We start from the raw sequence: 20,781 nt of genomic DNA on the forward strand, positions 1-20,781 counted from the left end.
GGGGGAAGTACTCGTGAAGCACTGTGCTGCACCCCATGGTCTGAAGTTCACCCCGGGAAAGTGCCCAGGTGACTGCGCTGACGCTGAGCCAGCTGCTCTTTTCATAGAGCCCTCTCTGAACTTGAAGGAGCGACTGACTGACAGATACACTCTGGTTTTTCAGATCTGAGGATTTGGCAGACATTTTCTCAAAAGTGAACAAAGTCAGACTGTCACTTTGCGGGGGAAGAAAAACTGGCAATATTTGTTGCCAATGGTAAAATCTGAGCTTTGAAGAGTTTCCTAGTCTGGGAACCAGACTTTGGGGAAAATATCTGCCACCGTGACTCTGACAGTGTCCTAAAACTTAACAGCTTTTCTGATGAGACAGGTGATGATACTAACGAGAGTCATTTTCTTTCACACGTCGTGTAGTGCAATGTGTCACACACAGCAGATCTCTGTTCCTCAGTGCCACCCGTATTCCCCAAATGACCCCTACGTGACCAAAGTCATACTCAGGGGGATGATTCATTCACAGTGCAAGACAGACCAAAGGGTTTTCATGTAAGAAGAGTTCATAAGGTTCACCGATGTAGTTTCAGAGTCCACACTGCAGCTAACCTTTGAGAAACCACCACTCAGCAAGTTTTAGTGTAGTATCAAAGGAGAATAGCCACCATTATCTGCAAAGGTTATTAAAACTGTCCTCTCTTCTCCAACTACACATCTGTGGGAAACTGGTTTTCTTCATAGACTAACGTAGTAGAATCTGCCTGCAATGTGGGAGACCCAGGTTCGATCCCTGGGTTGCAAAGATCCCTGGAGAAGGGAATGGCAGTCCACGCCAGTATTCTTGCCTGGAGAATCCCATGGACAGAGAAGCCTGGCAGGCTACAAGTCCGTGGGGTCCCAAAGAGTCGGACACAACAGAGCAACTAACAGTTTCACTTCACTAAACAACACATCAGCAAGGACTGGATGCAGAAGTGCATCTGAGAATCCAGCTACTCTTGCTAAGTTGGATATTAAAGAAACTTGCAAAAATAAAAAGCAATGCTACTCTTCTCACTAAAATTTTGTTTTGGAAAATACAGATATTCTCATAAAAATATGCTCTTAATGTTAGCATATAATGGGTTTATCATTGTTCTCTTTCCCCCCATTAAAAAAATTCAAGTATAGTTAATTTACAATGCTGTGTTAGCTTCAGGTGTACAGCAAAGTGATTCAGCTTGTTCAGATTCTTTCCCATTATAGGTTATTCCAAGACACTGAATATAATTCCCCATGCTATACAGTAGTAGGTCCTTGGTGTTTCATGGCTATCTTGAATGAATTCATAAATATGTTTTTAAAAATTTCTGTGTTTTAATTTACAATATGGAGACTATTGATCGCTGTAACTCACATCAGCCAAAGCTCTTTGGGATCCTCAATACTTTTTACGAGTGTAAATAGGTGCTTGACCAGCAGTTTGAGAACCACTGGCTTGGGACAGTGGGACAGAGAGAAAAAGGAGCAAAGAATATGATGTTGTTGGGCTCTGTGGAGTGGGGCTCAGCTGGGATCAGCCTCTGCCCCCGCAGCTGGCCTTGAACTGGGTGAGGGCTGCATGCTCAGCACTGCCAGGGCATTTGAGAATTCCACATCCCATCCGAGGGCGAAAGATACAGCATTGGGCAGCATGGTGACTGAAGAAGATGGTACCAGCAGGTATTGAAAAAACAACTCAGGTCCTGGAGGGGAAAAGGGAGAATGAAAGGAGGCGGCCACTTTTGCCCTGGGCTTGAGCAGGGTCTAGCCCGGTGGGGCGATAGTCGAGGGATGTGGGCAAGGTGGCCTCTAATAATGTAGGGCCTGAGCCCCACTGCCCCATCAGAATGTAAAGAGGAATTGTTGGAGGGGGTGCCCAAGAATTTAGAGCGGAGCAGGGATTCTTGCCACCTGTGTGCAATTCACAGAATGCTCTGGGCCCCTTCCCAGGGACGTGTTAATTATCTTCCCCCACTGGTCCCGTGGGCAACCAGGCTGGAAATGAGCAAAAGTCAGCTCCAGCTCACTTCACTCTGCTCTGCCTGGGAAAACCAGTGGTCCTCAGCCCTGAGCTTGGCTCTGGTGCAGAGATGTGGAATTTTCCAGGAAAATTTCAAAATCATCACTGAGAAGAGAAGGCATTTGAAAACTACCTTGAAGAGGAGAAAGAAATGAAAGGGCACACCAGGCTTTTGCCTAGGACCCCGGGGCTAGGGAAGCGAAAGCTGAAGCTGTGTGTTTTCATCTCACACACAGAGTCCTCAGAACAGTACTCAAACTTGACCTGGGCCCCAGGTCATCCCCTCCTCTTGAGACTTGAAGCTCAGGGATCCCCAGGCCCTATGGCTTCTGCTGAGTGTGGCACCTAAGAGGGCATCTCTGGACATTCAACCTGCTGAATGTCTGCCTTGAGTCCTTACCATCTGACACCCTAAGTGGAGGCTCAGGGGGAAGTACCCTAACAGACACACTTGCAGGCCAACCCACCCTACAGATTGCACCAAGAGCTGGCTTTGTACAGGCACCGCACTACATGCTAGGGGTCCTCAGGGGCAATGGCAGAAAGCCCTCCACCCTCACAGGTCTCTGTTCTTAGAGAAGTAACAGGACAACTACAACTCAGTGGCACAGGCACACAGACTGTGAAGAGGAGGGAAAACAGAAAGAAAACCCTAACTTAGTCTTGAGTAATCTGGGAAGGCTTTTGGGAGGAGGTGGCATCTGGAGGACCCAGAAGAAGAGACAGTACAGTGTAGGTAGTAGGAGCCTGGGCTACAGAGGACACACCTGGGTTTGAATCCTACTTCTTAACTCTGTGATCCCAAGTGATGGCCCCCTCCTCTATAAATCAGAGATGTTATTAGTACCTGCCTCATAGGGTTGCTGAGGGATTAAGTAAAATAATGCAGGTAAAAGAGTATGACACAGGGCTTAGCATGTACTAAACTCAATACAAGTTGTTGTGCAGTTGCTAAGTCATGTCCAATTCTTTGCAACCCTATGAACTGCAGCACACCAGGCTTCCCTGTCCTTCACTATCTCCCAGAGTTTGCTCAAATTCATATTCATTGAGTCAGTGATGCCACCCAACCATCTCATCCTCCGTCACCCCCTTCTCCTCCTGCCCTCCATCTTTCCCACCATCAGAGTCTTTTCCAAAGAGTCGGCTCTCCTCCTCAGGTGGTCAAAGTATTGGAGCTTCAGCTTCAGCATCAGTCCTTCCAGTGAATATTCAGGGTTGAGTTAACTGTTGTATTTATAACCATGCAAAGCTCTGTTCTCACTCCTGACGGGCCCACCCTGGTTAGAGCCCCAGACCAGCCCATACCAGGGGGAGCTGCCAGCCCAGAGCAGAACTGATAGACCCCTGACCCTCTCAGCCTCAACCTCTGACCCTTTCCATATATACAAGGAAGCGGAGGAGGGACACCCCTGGAGCCTGGTCCAGCGGGTGATAGGCAGAGATGGCACTGCCCACCTCTCCTGAGCCTGAGGGGTACTGAGCACAACTCTGCTGATCTTCAGGACTATCTTCCAGCCCAGAAACTCCAAGTCACCTGCCTGGGAAGAAGCAGGAAAAAAAAAAAAAAAATCCCACGGCCATACCCTCCCCTGGAAAAAAAAAAATTCTAGGAAACAAAATACAACGACATCTTTTTATTTTGTTTTTTTCGGTAATTATACTAAAGATGAAAAACTCATAATAAACATCTCCCAGTCCCCACCTGCTAACAGTAATTATAATAGACTCAACAATAAATGGTAAAGCAGGGCAGAGCTGCATCTCGGGAATTCTCTAGGGCATGTGGATTAGCTCGGAAAGCCTGAATGATTAAAATACACTAATTAAAATTTTGTGTTCCTTGGTAACTCGTCTGCCTGGGCCCCTGGTGTTGGCAAAATGGGAATTAACGTGACAAAAGCAACACAGAGGGTTTTTGTTTTAAATAAAGAAAAAAGGAGAGAGAGAGAGAGGGAGAGGGGAAGATCTATATAAACAAGTTAGACACCAGGAGACAAGAAAGGCGAGGTGGTTCTCTCTCCTTTCTAACTGGAGCACCAGCATGCTTGGGACAGGAAAGTGTAAGAGAGAGGGTCAGGGGCTTGGAGGGGAGTCCCTTTGCCTGCCCTGGGGTCCCGTGGGGGGCACGGGGAGCATGTGTCCAGGGGTCACTCTTGAAAAATAATTACTGGAGAGAAGAGGGTGGGAGAGGGAGAAGACGGGGCAGCAGGCGCCCACCCAGTCCGGCTTTCCAATGGCATTCCTCCAGGGCGGGCCACATACCCCCAACTCCCCGCCCCACGGCCAACGGGACCCTGGGAGGACGCAAGGGAGCTTCTACCCCATTGCAGTTGCACAAAAGAAATTGAACACTTTTGAGTTGCCCTTAGCAACCTAATTGCATCAGTACATTGCACACAGGAGCCAAAGTAACTGAATTTTGATGAAAAGACGGCGGTAATTTACGGCATCACAAAATTAGTTGTCATGGCGACGGGTTAATTACATCTCAAATTAACAATGCAAGTGTGGTGAAATTAAATATAAATCATATTTTCTGCATAAATTATAGGGGTTGATTAGACCGGGGCTCTGGGAGAGGGAAAGGTTGAGCCGCCACGGGTCCCAAGCTGCATTCTGAGCTGACGAGCGAGGCGCCTGCAAGCGCGGGCGCGTATGGGGAGCTCTTGGAGGGGACGGGGGACCGGTGGAGTCAGGCGCCAGGGCTGCTGGGGGCTGCCTCCCTCTGCTCTCCCTGCCACTCGCAGGCTCAGCTGGCTCCTCGAAGCGCCAGGGCTGTCCCCAAAGTTTGCTTCTGTTTGGATCAAACTTCGGATGGGGGCGGGGGAGGCCAGGCAAGAAGCAGGGCTGGCTGGTGCCTCTCAGCTGAGTGCCAGGGACAGAGGTTGTACCTTCACCCGACCCCACTGGCTCCCAGTTTCTGTGCCCTGAGCCCTCAGAGAATTCACCACAGATGGTGGCTTAACCCCGCTCTCTTCAGTTAAACAGGGTCAAACGGTTTCTGAGCCACCAGCATCTGCCTACCAGGGGACAGGCCTGGTGCCACCCGACACGCAAATGCGCATGGTCAGGGCTGCACCAGCTGGGCAGTGTGCTTTGCAGGTGCCTGGGGCAGCCAGGGGCAGCAGCCTGTGGTCTCGGGCGGCGGCAGGTACATCTGGCTGCAGAAAGTGCTTTACCGGCTGGCCAGCTCTGATTAGGCAACTATGCTCCCAACCCCACGCCACTCGCTCATACCCCAGGGTGAGGCAGCTTGACCCTGCCTTCCTTGAACGGGGAAGAATGGCTGAGAGTCAAAGGCAGAGGAGACCCCACAGAGCACCGTGTCTGGGTCCCCTGGTACCCTGACTGGCACTATCCTGCCCAAGTTGTGGGAACACCAAAGAGGCTGGGGCTGGAAAGTGGTATGTGAATGCTAAATTGTTTCAGTCGTGTCCGGCTCTGTGCGAGCAACCCTATAGACTGTGGCACACCAGGCTCCTCTGTCCGTGGGATTCTCCAGGCCTAGAATACTGGAGTGGGTTGCCACCCAAGGATCTTCCTGACCCAGGGATCGAAACTGCATCTCTTACACCTCTAGCACTGGCAGGCGGGCTTTTTATCTGGGAAGCCCTATGGAAAGTGGAAGGAGCCCAAATGCCCACGCCTGGGTCCCACCCACCTGTCGCTGATGGGCAGCACTTCTAGGCCCTGACATCAGGCACTGCTGGACCAAGTTCTGCTTGGTCAGACCAGGCAGCTTTCCCACAATACTGGGTCCACAGACGCTCAAGAAGCATGCTTCTCTCCTCCTGTGCCTGGCCTTGTTTCTTGGGTTCTGGAGAACACAGAGGAGAACTCCATTTGCTACCTGGACACAGGTATCATGAGGCAATACACCAGGAGTTACAAACTTTCATGAGCAGTGAATCACCGGAGAAGCTCATTAAACCCGTTAGGTCCTCAGGCCCCTGCTTCAGAGGTTCTGATTCTGGATTCTTAACCTGCTCCACCACCACTCATTGGAAAGACTGATGCTGAAGCTGAAACTCCAATGCTTTAGCCACCTGATGCAAAGAGCAAAAGACCCTGATGCTGGGAAAGATTGAAACCAAAAGGAGGAGGGGGTGACAGAGGATGAGATGGTTGGATGGCATCACCGACTCAATGGACATGAATTTGAGCAAACTCTGGGAGATGGTGAAGGACAGGGAAGCCTGGCATGCTGCAGACCATGGGGTCGCAGAGTCAGACACAATTGAGTGACTAAACAACAACCTGCTCCACAAGGGAATCTGAGGCTGGCAGTCCCCGTAAGTCCCCCAATTAGGAAGCACCAGCAACACCGTTATTAGCCCCATTGTGCAGATGAAGAAATTGAGTCCCAGTGAGGTTAAATCACTTTTGAAAACAGACCAGAGCTGAGATTCAAAGCTACCTCTGAGGTGTTCCCCATCCCATGCAATGCCCCCCTCAAGGCTGTGTCAGGCACCCTGCCAGGCCACATGGGAAATAGGGACCAGTGAACCATAAACTTGTTCCCAAGGAGTACACAGCCTAGTGGGGACACAGAGGGGCAAGCAAAAAGCAAGGCCAAACATGTCCAATCCATCACTAAGGGACAGGGATGTGGGCATGGGAGCCAAGGTGAGGACAAAGGGAAGGCAGGGACAAATGTACCCCGTCAGCCAGCCCAGGGGAGGAGGCGCTCCCTCAGGGTCCCCAAGCCGGCTGCATGCCCAGTAGGGCTGAGCCACACTTCACCTGGCCCAGGTGGGAGGAATTTCCTGAAAGGCTTCTGCAGAGAGATGGGGCAAAGGAAGGAAGAGAAGGCCCTTGGCGGTCCCCCTGACCACGGATGTGCATGTACAACTCATGAATATTTTAGTGGCCATTTATTTATCCCTGCACCACCCAGCTGCTGGGGCCACGGACCCAAGGTGGATAAATATAGCCATGGGGCGATCAATGAGGCATCCGCTCCCCTCCTCCCCCTCCACCCCCCAGCCACATCCATTAGGCCCCTTGTTCCCACAACCTGCTGGCTGGGCACCTTGTCCTGCTCAATTGGTTTCCGATTTTCATTAGCGGTGGAGGCACAGCCCCGCTGCAAGCCTGGGCGTCCCCCTCACCCTCCTCTGCCCTCCCTCCTTGGGCTGGGCATGGAGCCCAAGGCAGCCGTCAGCCTGGAGGGGCCTTTCAGAGAGCCCAACCCACCGGAGCGGGAGAGCAGGGAGGTGCAGGGCCCCCGCGGCCAGACTTCACTTCACGGGCTGGCCCCGTTGTGCAGCACAGAGGGTGGTGGGGTTTCCTGAGGACTCCAGCAAAGGTGACGTGGTGATAGAAAGCTGAGGCTCTCTTTTGCTCATCCTGAAACTTCTGGGGCGCCTCCAATGCCTTACATCTCGGGGAAGTCTGAGAAGGAGTTCCATTGGCTATAGAGTTGGGTTCCTGAGGCTACCACAAGGGGACCCTTGTTCCTCTGGGCTGGAAGTTACACACGGGCCACCCTGGCCTCCTGTCCTCCCAAGCCATCCTGAGCCTGGCTCCAACTTACCATCCAAAAGAATAAGAGTGGGCTGCTGCGCTCTCTTTTAGGGCCTCAGATCAGACTGGAAGGTGCCAGCCAATTCCTGGCCCCTGCTCCTCCAGCAGGCTGGGGCTCAGCACCTGGGGGCACTGTGTCCAGCCAGCCACTGACCCCAGGGGCAGTCTCAGCCCTGAAGGGTCCTGCTACCAACTCTTCCCCCACTCACTCATTCCACAAACAGTTCCCAAACTCCACAGTGTGCCAGACATTGTCCCAGGGTTACAGCTGTGAATGAGACAGACCCAAATCCCTGCCTTCATGAGGTTTAGCGTTGGTGGGGGTGGGGGTGAGATGGGGGTGGGAGGTGGGGGCCGACAAATAATTCAGTAAACAATTAACGAGTTTAGAGGAGGATAAAACAAGGGACTTAATAGAGAGTGACAGAGGGGACAGGTAGGGCGACTGCAGCTACCTCTGAAGAGGTGACATTTGAACCAGAGATACAGTGAATGATTAAAGGGAACACGGCAACTGGGCCTTCTGGTTAAGGAAGGTGGGAAGGCGGGTGGGAAAGGTCTCAGGCCCGGGAGTTGGTTGACACAGGGGAAGATGCCAGAAGGAGCACCCACAGACCCCTTCCTTTGGTGCCAGGTGGCCAAAGGCTTAGGCCAGCGGCTGGCAGGCTGGTAGAGCATCAGCATGGGCTGGGGAGGGGTAGGAGGGGAGGAAGGACAATGGCTGGCAGAGGACCAAGGGCTCGAGGCCACCTGCCTGCTGGCTGTGAATACAGGCCCTCATCCAGAGCCACCACCAGGACAGAAGGGAGGCCGGCCAGGCCTGCATGGGTCCTGCCTGCATGGGAGCTGCAGGGTTGTGGGGTGACCAAGGGTCAGGCTGTCTTCAGCCCCTTGACTCCACCTGAGCCAGCTCCAGAGACAAGAGCCTTGACTCTCTGGTCCCTGTCCATTCCCAGTGAGGACACAAAAGGTGGGGTGCGAGGTGAGGGGAAAAGATCAGGCATAAATCCCAGAGGGAGATGAAGAGGGAGGCAGGCCTGTGCCTTTAAAAGAATTTTCATTTAAAGGCTCTTCTCTCTTCCACCATTTCAGTGATCTATATGCAAATATGCTAATGCATGCAAATTAAGACACCACTTTTAGTCCCAATTTAATAGAAAGCATTAAAATACCATTTTTTTTTCCAAAAAACTCCATATGCATGAAGGAAGGATTTTTTTTTTTTTTTTTTACTTTTCGCTAAAGTCACATTCCGGCAGCAATTTTATGCTGTCAAAATGTTCTCAACAAGGGGAGATTTGACTGGCTTCTCTGAGAGACAGTCATAGGAAGCCTGGGCTCTGCTTCTCCTGAGTTTTTCTTTTTCTTTTCTGTTTTAATTTGGAAGGGGTGTAGGAAAGAAGGACAGAAAAAGAAAAAAAAAACAACAAGACACCCAAGAGTCTTTTGAAGGGTGCGTCTGTTTTCAGGCCGGGCACCAATCCTCCTCTGTGTAAAGTGTGTTAAACCCATAGCAGCGGGAGCTGTGTGGGCCCGCAATCTGGTTGGGGGTGTTTGTGGTCACTTCTGCTCTCTGGAGCCGGTCAGATAAAACTTGCAGTGCCATTCTGTGTGTGCTACTGGCGGGAACATCATCCCAGGGGCCTGGACCACTTGGGAGGGCAGTGCCTTTGGTGAGGATGCAGGAGGACAGGAGGGCATGGGGGGAGGGGGGAGAGGGAAGGGAGAGGGGAGGGGAGGGGAGGGGAGCATGGGGAGGGGCAGGGGCAGGGGAAGGGAGGGGGCGTGGCTGGCGTGGCCCAGCTCAGTAGCCCCAGCTGCACACGGAGGGCTGTCTATTTTCACTCCATTCGCTGCTCTGTAATTAAACTTACTGCTTCCACTTGGGCTACCAGACATTTCCCAGAGCGCCCCTCACTCCCACTGGACCCATTCCACCTTTTTCCAGCCTTCTGGGCCACTCTGTCCATCCAAGCATCCTTCAGGAGATTTCAGATCTGGGATCCGAAGGGCCTCTGTCAGAACAAGGGCATCAACCCCCAAACCTCGTTACAGTCCACCCTTCCCTTCTTCAGGCCCTGTTTCTGGGGTTCCAGTTCCTGATGAGAAATCAGTACTCCAGCACGTGAGTTTTGCCAACTATTTCGCTGTTCCTCTCCTTCCTGGCTCAGGGCCTGACCTCCGGGAAACTGCAACATTCTCTGAGCCCAGCCGGGTTCCTCCCGAAAGGTGACAGCCTCTCACTGAGAGAAAGGAGCAAAGGTCAAGTGGGTGCCACCTTCGTGGGCCAGGCTTGGCCCCGGGTCCCAGTGAGTAGCCCTTTTACAGTCAAGGGAAACAACGCCTACCGCCAAATCCCGGGGAAGGGCCAAAGCTGGTCACGTGTTGGCTCAGTCACTCTTTTCAGCGACCGCATAGACAAGAATGACCCATTCCAGATTACAAATAGGGAGAAGCCAGGCTCAGAGAGGTGAGGCCACCTGATCCAGGTCTCACAGAAACTGTTGGCGAGAGGCAGAGTGAAGCCGGTGTGCCATTCTTGCTCCCAGAACCAGCTGGAAGTTTGGAGGCTGTGCCTCCCACCCCAGTTCACACACCCCCAGCGCGTGAGGAACCCCGATGCCCCACTGGGGGCTTCAGCTCCCCATCCGTAGAATGGGAGAGGGCGGGCACAGCCATCTATGGTTCCTTCTGGCTCCATCTGTTCCCGACTGTGTAACAGATGGAAGAGAAACAAGGGTGGGGTGGGGGTGTCCCCCAGCTGGGCAGGGAGGCAGACTGGCTCCCCAGGGCTGCCCCACACTGTGTTAGAGGCCCTGCGGGCAGTGGCCAGGAGGTCAGGCAGAGCTCAGGAAGGTGGGGAGAGAAATTGAAAACTGGGGATAGGAGGTGCTTAACGAAATCAGAAAAGTACTTAGACTGGGTTTTGAGGACTGAGAGCAGAAGCCCCATTCCAGGGGAGTGCTCAAAGGAAAAAGCAAAGACAAGAAGAGAGAGAAGACTGGCTGGCGTGGGTCCCGAGGCTGGGAGTGGGAGGAGGGTGAACAGGGCAGACAGGAGGGCTTGGGGTGATGGAGGGGGCTTTGTGTACATGTTTCTCCAGCGAAAATGCAAAGGCAGGAGAGGGGAGCGGTGCTGGGCTGGCATGATGGGGCCCGTTGAGCAGAGCCACGGTGGAAAAAAGAGATTTAGATATTTACGGCAAATAACATTTGTTGGTGCCAAACTCCTGGTTTTATTGTCGGGGGAGAAAACAAACCCAACCACCGAAACTCGTCCTCAACTGAGAATCCACACAGAGGCAAGCGATTTCCCCATCAAACCAGTTTTATTGGATATAAATATCTAATTATTCGTAGCAGGCCCTGGAATGCCAGACATTTTGCAGCTTTTATAACATGTGTAGGAGTCTTTATAAATGACATATACACACATATATACACACACACATATATAGTTATATATTAACAAACCTGATTTGAATTTCATCGGGATTATTTTTTGCTTAGTGGGTAGTTTTTTTTTTTTTAACAAATCCAGAAAAGCTAGAATGTTTTCAGTGCTGCTCACACTTTCTCTGTGAAGAGGGCATTTTATGAGCCCTGACATGCCTGACCAAGAAAGCTCCGGGAAAGAGACCCCCGCACCACTTTGCCGTGACCCACACGTCCTTCCTTCTGCCCCCCATGGCCACTGGGCACTTCGGCAGTGCACACTCACTTGCTCACAGCACTTTACAACCACAGGACCCACGGCTGCAAGTCAATACCTCACACATGACACAAACATGAGGTCCCAAGCAGACAAACAGAAGTATTGACTTTTCTAACGTAAAGCACACATCTCGTGTGTCAGCCTTCCATCCACAAGCTGTGGATGACGACAGAGTGCTGGGCAGAGGGGCAGGAAGGGGGGAGGGGGAAGAGGACAGAGGGGAAGTTGTCTTATGGGGAATAATGTGGATCAGCCTGTCATCTGGAGACCCATCTTCATCTAGAATTAATGCACTAAAGTTCTGTTTTTCCTCTAAATGGTTTTCAAGAGACGGTGGATTCTCGGCCCGGACATGGGGGGCTCAGTGTACAGCTGGTCCAGCCTCCAGGAAGGGAATGGGTGGTCAATTCTAGCCAAGCAGAGTGCATTATCATCCCATTCCTGCCCCGGCCCTAAACTGCTGCCGCTGTGTTTTCTCCCAATTACTCTCCATGAAAAGAAGTTTAAAAGTCTCTGGCTTTCAGAGCCTCTGACCCAAAGGCTGTTATACAGAGTGAAGAACTTCAAAGCCCTTGGCTAGGCAGGATGAAGGGCAGGAGAAGAGGAGCGGGTGTGCGAGGACTTGAAGATCTCTGAGCAAGATGTTTGGGTGCGGGCTGTGGGTTGGGGCTGGCAGCAGCCCCCTAGAGGAGTGCTAACAGGGGCATGCAGTGAGCACAGCAAAGGTCAGTGTTCCCCAAACAGGAGCCCCCGGCCGCTGAAGCCGAGGACACAGGGCTGGGGGCTGGGGGGAGAGGAGTTTGGAACCAGAGAATCCAAGGGAAACACTTTGGGGGGTGGGAATCTGGATCCAGGGAAGCTGTCCAGTGAGGTCTGAGGGTTGAAGGACTCTAGTTAGACTGATACCTGGGGAGACTGTAGCCAGGGGGTGGCTGCCCGCAGGAGAAGGAAAACCCACCACATCTCCAAACGCCCCCGACTCAGACCTACAGATTCACAGGAAGCCAGGGCTGGAGATGAAGGAGGGCCCTGGGCCTCTGCCGAGAAGCTCCTAAGAATGCCCACACATCCTCTGCTCAGAGACCCGCACTCAGGGGGATGGGCTGGGGGCTGGGGGAGCTGAGAACAAACAGCGGCAACAGGAACAGAGTTGAGCCATTTCAATTATTCATATGCCAGATGGATTCTTTTCCTGCCTTTTTTTTTTCCTATAAAAATAAGGAGGGAGGGAGTAGGTCTTATGACAATCTCCAAAATGAGGGGAAGCAGGGGCAGAGGGGAAAAAAAATAGAAATCAGAAGCCCTCCCCCCAATTCATACCCCCCACCTGGTCCTGGAGATCTTTGATCTTTGGACAAGAGGGCAGGAGGGAGAGAATGCCTTCTGTCGGGCAGGGACTAGAGGTGTCATTCAGTTTCTCTATGAGCAGAGAGCAAGAAGCAAGGAAAATTGTTGAAGAAAGGGAGGGTGAAAGAGAGAGAATCACGGAGCCTGGGGTGGAGGGAGTGGGGGGGCAGGCAGAAGAGGGTTCCGACCTTCTGTGAAGGATATAAAAAATCCAGCCGCCTCAGGGGACACCCAACTATCTAGCATATTGCTGTTAAAATGTCTGCAAAATTTAATACACTTGGCATGCCATCTAATCAGTCCTTGGAAACTCGGGCCCTCGCTCCCTCCTGTGATCAGACCGCCGCACAACTTCCGCCTCTGGGATTCCCACCCCCAGCCTGTCCCCCCATCTTACAGAAAGCCGATCCCCCCCATCAACACAGCTGCTGTGGCTTTTAGGACACATCTCATCCTGAAGTTCACCCGAGGTCCAGAATCCAGAAGGTTCCCTAAGAAGTAGGTTTCCACTCTTAGCAGGAAGCGCCGAGGGTGGGGTGTGAGCTGCAGGACTTGGGTACCCAGGCTTCTGCTTCTCAGCGGGAGAGACAAAGGGCGCCGGGCAGGCATGTACTGACAAGGTCCGTGGTCCCAAGACAGGCAGGCAAAGGCTGCTCCTTGCAGGGGAGCCAGTGAGAGCCTGACAGCTCTTTTTAAATAGCCGCCCAACACACAGAGCTGAAACCTCACCAGGATGCAGACACACACCTGTGTACACGTGGACGCATGCCCAGCCATGTGCTCCATCAACCCACCCGTTCCTGGGAAACCTCTGTGAACCCCGCAAGATTCTGAGGCTACTCTAAGTCCCCAGCAGCCAGCTAGAAGTTCCCAGATTAGACCACGGATGGCTGCCTGACCTGCCACCCCAAGTACAACCATCAGAGTCCTGCAAGACCTGCATACTTCAGCAGGTCACCACTCAGTTCACCTTGACCTTGTAGAGCTCATGAATGACACTGTATGGGACTGATCTCCCCAAAGCTGCACACTCTGCCCAAAGAAAGAGAGTGCTTGTCAAATCCTCTTTGTCCACTAAAAAAAAAATTTCTTCACCTTTGATTGACCTAAAACTTCAGGTAGTCTTCAATAGGCCTGGATCCTAAGAAGTTTGGTACTGTTGTCTTTTAGTTGCTACATCGTATCTGCCTCTTTGCGACTTCATGGACTATAGCCAGACAGACTCCTGTCCATGGGATTTCCCAGGCAAGAATACTGGAGTGGGTTGCCATTTCCTCCTCCAGGGGACCTGTCTGACCCAGGGATCAAACCCACGTCTTCTGCATTGGCAGATGGATTCTTTACTGCTGAGCCACCAGGGAAGCCCCCTAAGAGGCTTAGGGAACCCCAGAAAGCTCATGGCATGCTAAGGCACTGTGAGTGCTTTCTCATAAGATGAGGGGTGGGCTGGACAGGCCAAGACTGGGGAGGACCCGAGCCTCTGTTCACAGGGAAAAACTCCAGTGGCCAGGGACACAGCACAGGTGCCTCCTATCTAACTTCCCACACGGGTGGGAAAAGAGGCAAACAGAGGGAGGAGATTCAAGGGGGTGCGGTCACACAGGGCCCCATGCTCAGAAGCGCATGGGGGTTCAATGTCCTGCCTGCAGTCGCCATTATACAATCCTTAATAATTTTATTATTATTATTATTTTGGCTGTGCTGGGTCTTTGTTGCTGTGCGTGGGCTTTCTTTAATTGCATTGAGTCGGGACTACTCCTCCTTGCAGTGCTTGGGCTTCTCATTGTGGAGGCTTCTCTTGTGGAGCACAAGCTCTAGATGCATGGGCTTTGGTAGTCGCAGCGTGCAGGCTCGGTAATTGCGGCTTGTGGGCTCTAGAGCACAGGCTCAGCAGTTTTGGCGCACAGGCTTAGTTGCTCCGTGGCATGTGGGATTTTCCCAAACTAGGGATCAAACCCATGTCCCCCATGTTGGCAGGTGGATTCCTACCCACTGCACCACCAGGGAAGTCCTCTTAATAAATTTAGAATGAGGGGTCCTGTATTTTCATTTTGAACAAGGTTTCCCCCTCCCTAATTATGAAGCTGGTCTTGGGTGTGGGCTTTAGAAGATCAGAGGACCTGGGATTCAAGCCCAAGGCTCTATTCCCCATAAGTTGAGTGACATCAGAAAAGCCACTAATTATCTCTGGCTGCAGGGAGCCTCATCTATAAAGTGGGGTGATCACACCACTCTTGGGGTGGCCGGGAGGACCAGGAGAAGTAAAGTGGGGAGAGAGCTTTGGGAACACAATTACAGGTTCCTATTCAAATGCATGGTGTGCTGACCAGCGGGGGAAGTGAGGCCTGTTTGCGTTGGTGGTGGCTTTCCCCACCCAAGAATGACCTACTCCATGTGGTAAGAGGTCTCCTTCCAGAGCAGTGTGGCAGGGAGGCCTCTGGCAGGCCTGACCTGGCTGGCCCCATTCACAGGTGAAGAAACTGGGACAGCTGATCTGCCTGTTGTCACAAAGCTGCCTTGGGCAGAGACACGCAGAGGACATACTGTTCCCACTGTCCAGTGGCCTTGGTCACGGGACACTTGAGATGCGGACAGTAAGAAGGAAGAGTAGACGGCAGGATTTGGGAAAGAGGAAGGAAAGACCTTTTTACACTACATCACACACACACACACATGCATGCATGCGCACACACATATACACATACAGACGGCAAAATTAAAGCTGAGAACTTGGCTAAAAGGAAAAATCCTACCCTTGTTCCATCGAAACTTATTTTAGGGCAGGAGGTAATTGCCAAGGACCCAAATAAAAAGCCAACCACAGGCTGTAAATGGCTCCAAGTCTTTAATTAGACCCCAGGAAAAAATAGTGGCAAAAAGAAAATGAAAGTAGGCGAAGGCTCCCTGAGGAACAGGCATGTGGTCCCCCGATCCCAAGTCCAGTGGCTTCGCATGAAGGCTACTCTTGCCTATGGCAGGCATCAGAGAGCCTCCTGAACAGGCAGGCACTGCCCACTGCGGGGACAGGCACGGAGCCAAGGCAGCAGTGCACAGCCTGGGCGAGGGCAGCCCTGGTCCTGGGTCCTTCTCCCAGGACTTCCCTACACCACAGCCAGCGGAGGCTGGCCTGGGGTTGAAGCGCCATGGGTCAAGCGGAAGGTGAGCTGTTTCTACCAGCCCAGAAATTGAGGGAGCCCAGAAAGGAGAAAGCTTTAGGTCTGGAGTGGCCTCTGACCCACTCAAAGGTCTGCCCATCTGGCCACAAGGCCCATCTCTTTGGCCACCGACCAATATTTCTGCTTAGCATGTCCCCATACCTGGAGCTGTCTCCAACCCCTCTCCTGGGCCCATGTGGAATTGGGTGGCTCTGAGATCCTGCAAAGCAGGTTTTTCCCCTCAGGGACACCCCCTCACTAGGACACACTCAGAAATCCTCTGGGTGACAAGTGTCACGTGACGGAAAACCCCCAGCCACTGTTCCATCTTGCCAAGACAAGGAAAGCTCACACAGGCCTTTCAGGGATCTGAAGGCTGCTCCATGATCCTCTCCCCAGCCCCTGTCCAACCTCTGGCCTTGGGAAAACACAGGCGACCTGGGACAAAGGGTGGTGCTGGGAATAAAAGGATAAACTGTGCTTGGTAAGGTGGGGGCCTGCAGACGGCAGATGTCCATACTCTCATACCAACGGGACAACCCAGTGGGCCAATCAAATGCCACAGGTGAGGGGAACTTGCCAGGTGCCGAGAAGCACATGCCAGACATGATGGAGGCAGTGGCCTCCAGCGATGTTAAAACAATGATCAGGTCCTAACGACATAAGGCGGGCATTGCCCCCACAGCAGGGGGAAGGGCTCAGGGGTGGAACATGGCCCAGCCCATGCGAAGGATGGAGTGGGAGCTGCTGTACTGGTCCTTTCTCACAGAGTGCCTTCTCATGGTGGCAGGATGGTGAGGTGGACTCACAAACAAAGCCCAGCGCACTACAAGTGGGCACGTCCCAGCAGGGGAGAGGGAAATCATGCCTGACCACAGCTGGCATCAGTGACAGCAGGGGCAACCACTCTTAAGACCCCCATCCTGCTCCCCATAGCTGCCCAGAACCAGAGCTGTCCCACTCGACTCCCCTTCCAGAACTGACTCTCCTCTGCTCCTGCTCTTGCTAAGCCGAGAGCAGGAGGATGTGCTCCAGCCCCTCTGGCCCCCTCGCTCGAGTGGACTGGCCTCCCAGCCAGAGTGGCAGGCCATGCCCTGCTGCCTACACCATATTCTTTACCTGTTTCCTTTCCTGTTTCTGGGATAGCACTTTAGCAACCACAGATGAAGAGTAGGTCTACTAGCCATAAGGGGGCAGATACCCCTCACACAGTGGGCTACCCTGGTGGTTCAGTAGTTAAAGAATCTGCATGTGATATAGGAGACACAGGGTTGGGAAGATCCCCTGAAGAAGGAAATGGCAACCCAGTCCAGTATTCTTGCATGAGAAATCCCATGGACAGAGGAGCCTAGCAGGCTACAGTTCATGGGGTCTCAAAAGAGTGGAACACGACTGAGAGACTAAACAACAACCCATCATTCAGCATCTGACGGTCCCAGGCCCTGTCATAGGCACTTGAGACATAGCGTTCTTGCAAAGAAGGTACTACTGTGCCCATTTTACAGAGGAGGAGGCTGAGGCTAAGTGTGGCGAAGTGATGGCTGCAAATGTACAGGACGGTGAGCAGGACTGCAGCTCAGTTCGGCCTGGTTCCAAAGTCTGTTTCTGTCCATCATACCTTTCTCCCAGCTAGTTCTCCCATCTGAGCACAACATCTAAGCAGGAGAGGCCTGGCTGACCTCTTCCTGCCTCTTATCTCCTGTACAGGTCGCCGGTTTAATGCCTGCAAAGTGTGATGAAGGTAACAAACATGACCCCATTCCCAGCCACCCACCATGCCCTGCTGCGATGGCGAGGCCTGCACGGCCAGAGCAAGCTGGAAGGTCTTCCCAGGAGGAGAAGCAGGTGTGAATCCGAGGTAGACCCCAGATCACCATGGCAGTTAGAAGAGGCTTCCCTGCTGGCTCCCTCCTGCTTTCTTTCCTCCATGGGGGTGGGGTGGGGTGGGGTGGGGGTGGTCAGGCTTCTATCCATAAGGATGAGAAGTGGAATTCCTCTTGGATGAGGAGGGCCAGGGTTACTGCTCCACAACTTCCTCCCCAGCTTGGGAATGGGTTGAGAGCAGCAGCCCAGGCCCCTGGCAGAGGCAGCAGGAGTCCTGCTAATTAATTAGCCTTCCATCTTCCTCAAGTGCTCACCAGACACAACCAGATGGTCCCCGCGATGCGCCCTCTCCTGCCACCCTCCCCTTGGAAGCACACGGCATCTTCCCCTCATGCCCCTCTCCCCGCCACCCCCCCTGCATCTTTTCCTTGTAAACCCCAAGAGAGTCCCTCCTTCTCCATCTCTGCCAGGCCTGGGCCTAGACAGCCCCAAAAGGGCAGGGAGGACAATGACAACCCTGGTTTAGGTTTGCAGGTCTGAGTTCTAGGTGGGGCCAAAGTTCAGGCAGGTTGCAGTTTCTCCTCCTGCCTCCAGACAGTTCAGTCAGGGAGCTGGGGTGGGCGTGGTGGAGGTGGGAGGTGGACCCAGGGCTGAGTCTGCCCTTATTCCTTGGAAGATTTAAGAGATGGTCCTACATCCAAGAAACTCCAACTTATAACCCCAAACAGGAGAATGGATACAGGTATATGTATGGCTGAGTCCCTTCGCTGTTCACGTGAAACTATCACGACGTTGTTAATTGGCTATACCCCAATATCTCTGTCCTGGGGAATCCCATGGACAGAGGAGCCTAGAAGACTAGAGTGTATGGGGTCGCAAAGAGTCAGACACAACTGGAGCAACTTAGCACGCAATGCAAAATAAAAGTTAAAAAAAATACTAAAACCCCAAACAAACAAGGCCTGGCTGGTACCCCCTCCTCCCGCAGGAGGGTACCACGTAGAAGCTACAGACGGAGGATGAGATGGTTGGATAGCATCATGGACTCAGTGGACATGAATTTGAGCAAACTCTGGGAGATGGTGAAGGACAGAAAAGCCTGGCATGCTGCAGTCCGTGGGGTTGCAAAGGGTTGGACATGACTGAGCAACTGAACAACTACAACACAAGCAGAAGCAGAAGCCTGTTAGGGCCTCTTCAGTACCACGGACATCCCGTTGGCTGTCTGTTGGCACCTCCAGATCCTTGGAGGGGTGTGGCTTGCAAAGGGCACAGCTGTGCGTTCTAGGCGGCCAGCCTGTACAGGGATACTGGCCCACGCAGTTGTGCTGAATAACAGAGCTGTGTGGTCCCAAAGGTAAGGAGCCACAGCTAAGAAGCCCTAGAAGATCCAAGGCCTAGGAGCCGGGATGGACGGCCCTCTGCAACAGGTCCTGCTCTGGGGGAGACTGCGCGATGACCAGAGCCCAGCATCACTCGGCAGCCCGAGCCCTGGTGCCAACAGCTATGTGACATGGTCTCTAGCTGGTGACCCTGCTTCACTTTTCTGGACATCAGTTTTCCCACTTAAAAAATGAGCCTGAGCTGGATGATCCCTCGGGTGGCCAGGAGCTGGTGCATGTGGCGTGACAGGGCCGAAGGCCTGCTCACAGTTGCGTTCAGGACACGTTCGCTGGGATCATGACTGTTCTCATTTTCATAAGCATCACTCTTTGCTTCCAAATATTCTAGGAACCTCCTTTCAGACAGAGTTACAAAGTCATGGGGAAGATCTGAGCTTACAGCCCAGGAAAGCCACATTTCCTGAATTTTTTATGCCCAGAATGAAAACTAAGTGTAATACTGATTTGATCGGAAGCTAGGAGGGGTTTGGTTTGGTTTCCTTGAGCCTGAGTAACCCAGGGCTGGCCCGCCCGGGATCTAAGAGGCACTGACCCCACAGCTACTGGGAGAACATAGACACGTGACGGGCTCCTCCGGGCCCATCTTAGTAGGGGATGGTTTTTGGGGTGAAAAATCTTTACCTGGGGCTGCAAGAGTTAACGCGGGGCTGGGAGAGGCCAGGCAACATGGAGCACTCCCTGTTTATTAATAAGCTATTTATCACCAGCTTTGCTTTTAATGCCATTTGGGCTTAATGTCGTTAATGAAATATAAATACCCACGCTAACGATGTCGGTCAGAGGCAGCACGGGCAGCAGACAGCTCGCGAAACAGGGCCAAACCGCTGGGCACGCTGGGGAAGAGGCTGAGCGCTCGGGAAGCGGAAGAGGTTCCCCTCAGCTCGGCACCCCCAGCCCCCTTCTGCTCCCACCGCAAGACTCCCCAGCTGGCTGTGCCGGGAAAGGCTGGGAGGAGGGCTGTCCAGGGCCGGGGGAGGCTCAGGATGCTGTTAACTCCTGGAGGACAAGGCAGAGTGAGGGCTCCCACCTCGGGGGCAGTGCCCTGGCATCAGGCCCCTTGGCTGCGGGAGGCTGGACTACCACCAGCTGGCAGCAGGCCCCTCTCGCTGCCCTGAGTTCTCTGACCCCAGGGAAGGGAGCCCCGGTGAGAGGGGTCATGAGAGGGAGCATTAGGACTCCATCACGTTTGCCAATAAAGACCACCCCTCCCCACTCCTGGACTGACATTCCAGGTAGCCCAGCCCCCCTGGATGGCACCCCCTCCCTAAGAAGCTGGCCAGGGGCTACTTGGCCACCTCCAGATAAGCTCAGAGAGATGGGTAGATGGATGGATATTTCTGGTCAGTGCCCAGAGGCCGTGCAACTCAGAGGTGGCCCTGCAGGGCAGGCTGTTGTTCCTGATCTCGGGCCTGACCTGGGCTGGCCTCCTTCCCACACAGGGGCCATCCCTCTGGCCTCTTTCTGGGCTCAGAGCAGACGCCCTTAGCAGATGACTGCCTCACCCAGCAAACCCTAGAACTCCGGGTCTCGATCTCAGGTGAGGCCACAGACTGCTCCCAGAGGCAGCCTCATCTGGAAGAAGCGGCCCTGGGACTTGTTCCCCAGCCCAGGGACCCTGGTGCCTTTGGAAGAAACGTGGACTCCACTCATCAAGGGCCACCTGGGCCCAAAGAGCGGCTGGAGACTCCGGCTGGTGGCTGCCCTTAGCTCCATCCTCCTGTCCCGGCACCAAGGCAGTGGAGGTCATTGTGCCACAGCTCCACTCTGCTTGCCA

The sequence above is a fragment of the Bos mutus genome, chromosome 16 (assembly GCF_027580195.1).
Source record: "Bos mutus isolate GX-2022 chromosome 16, NWIPB_WYAK_1.1, whole genome shotgun sequence".
Taxonomy (NCBI): domain Eukaryota; kingdom Metazoa; phylum Chordata; class Mammalia; order Artiodactyla; family Bovidae; genus Bos; species Bos mutus.